Source organism: Alligator sinensis, unplaced genomic scaffold, assembly GCF_000455745.1.
Source record: "Alligator sinensis unplaced genomic scaffold, ASM45574v1 scaffold2050_1, whole genome shotgun sequence".
Taxonomy (NCBI): Eukaryota; Metazoa; Chordata; order Crocodylia; family Alligatoridae; genus Alligator; species Alligator sinensis.
In genome coordinates, this window is record NW_005843574.1 from 4,997 (window position 1) to 7,284 (window position 2,288).

Below are 2,288 nucleotides of genomic sequence, written 5' to 3' on the forward strand. Positions count from 1 at the left end.
CCTTCTCCTGTTTGAGTTTCAGAAATGCACCGCTCCCCACCACATAAGAGTATGGACCAAACTGGATTCATGCACAGGAGAGGAAATGGTCCCACCGACGACTGCTGTGCGTACCCTGCAGATGTACCCCAAATCCTCCAAATCCAATGAAGTCCATAGAGCAGGACCAGGAAGAAGGTTGACCCATAAACTTTTAATTTAAAAGACACCTGGGAGGTTGTCATTTGCCAGTCCTAAGCTAAATTAAAAAGCACAATAATTACAAACACGGAGCGAACTAATTACAGTATTTGGTGGGTTGGCACACACGACACATGCATGTTTTGTCACTAACAAGGACGTCAAGTACAGAAGATGCCGCAAATGCACCCGGCAGTGTGAGAACTGTATAAAAGGTCTCACAGTTGAGGATGTTTTAATCGCTTCTTGACTTCTCTATTTGGTGAGCCAGTTAAGTTCAATTCAGCTTCATCTCAAACAAGTATTTCTCTTTCAGCTGTAATTTAAAAACTGATATTCTACTTCTGTTCATTGGTTTTCAGCATTGCTCAGGGTCTTTCTCTTGTTTATGCTGCTTTGGTTGCAGTTGGTGGGTGGCAGGAATTAGGGTCTCACAGCCTGTGGGGTTGGCATTTCAAGTGCATTTTGGACACTAACCACCAGAGTGAAAGAGGGACTCAGCTGAAGTGATGCTGTGCCATGTCTTGTGCAAAGTTTAGGAATGCACAATCAGAAGTGAAAAGTCAAATCCTGAGTTAGGTGTCCAGGGCCCCCTTAGCTCAAAATCAGAGACTCAAGCTCCTCCAATTCAAACCAGGAAGCATATTCAGCCTTTTCAAAGCCCTTAGGATATAGAGCAATATCCAACATACCTCCTCTCTTCCCATCTGGGGTGATTCCTTGCAGCCCAGACTTTGCTCATGATTGTGGGATCCATGACTGCAAACTACCTAAACATGAATGCTCCTGCAGTGCAACAAGCTTCAGGGGTGCAATCCACCTTCACCCCCAGATCCCAGTGGCAGGAGACAGAAAGAGGAACACTTGGGTTCTGGGTCCTGAAGTGAATGCACATTCCCCACGTCCCAGGACTGTGCCTGCACCATTGGGCCAGGGGCTGCCTAGGCCTGGACTCCCTCCCCCATCCCTGCTGTAGCTGCCCTGCATGGAAAGAAAGTGAGAAGGCTTTAAAAACTGCAGCTGCCCCACAGGGGCCTGGAGCCTGCTTTCCAGCCAGCATTTTGCAGGCAAAGAAAGTGAGAAGGCTTCAAAACTGCTGTTTAGGGTAGAGGCTGAGGGCAAGTGAAGCAAAGGTGCAAGGTGTAGGAAAGGAGAGAAGCAACACTGGGACAAAGGAGGGCTGAGGTCAGCATTTCCCTGCTCCATCCCCCAGTCTCCAGGTCCCTACCAGGTTGCCCTGAGACTCGCACCTTTGATCAATTAGCACTGCACATGTGTCATGTTTCCTCTGCTCCCTGCTGTGTTTCAGGTTCGCCTCCAGCACAGCAAGATGTCTGACAGCCTTGGCATGTTGGAAGACCTGTGCTACCAGGACCCATCCTGTTGTTGGAGACCCCGCCGCACAAAGCTATGTTGGTGCTGTTGCTGTGATCCATGCACTGGAGAGGTAGTTTGGGAGGGATGGTGCTGTTGCCCCTGTTGGCGCGGTAGGGGCAGTTATGGAAGGCGCTGGCCATGCTAAATCCAGCTCGGATATCCACGGCACTTGAAGCAACCCGGACATGAAAAGCAAGATACAGATTCACGGCCGACCCGACGGACATGGCTTGAAGCAGTGCTAAGCACTCAGCACCTCCAGTGTGAAGGTTCAGTGTTGCTAAAAGACTCCCTCCCCAGGAAGTGTGTTTCCTATGCTTTTCTCTGTCAATCTAGGAACTTTGTATTCTCTGCACTGTTAAGCGTTAAGGCCTCTTCATGCTGTGCTGTCATTAGGTTCAGTGTTGCTAAAAGACTCCCTCCCCAGGAAGTGTGTTTCCTATGCTTTTCTCTGTCAATCTAGGAACTTTGTATTCTCTGCACTGTTAAGCGTTAAGGCCTCTTCATGCTGTGCTGTCATTTAAATGGATGCCTCTGCTTCCTTACAGTCCACTAGCAATGCATCACAGACCACTTGACACATCCACAGAGGTGTGGAAGAGGTTTGGTGACCACGTGCAAAGAATCCCTGTTGTGGTCCTTTGGAAAAACTTGAGAAAATTTGCTCTCTCTTCTGTATCCCTTCTGTCTGTATTCTCAACTTCTTCTGTGCATTAAAATTCCTCTGCAGC

At 48.6% G+C, this 2,288-nt stretch overlaps 1 long non-coding RNA gene across 1 annotated transcript; it reads left to right on the forward strand.

The window, feature by feature from the left end:
* Positions 1 to 411: 411 nt before the first annotated feature.
* Positions 412 to 2,288, forward strand: LOC102369796. The gene is made up of 3 exons (XR_325534.3): positions 412 to 442; positions 1,490 to 1,826; positions 1,954 to 2,288. It is a non-coding gene; the product is annotated as an uncharacterized LOC102369796 (long non-coding RNA).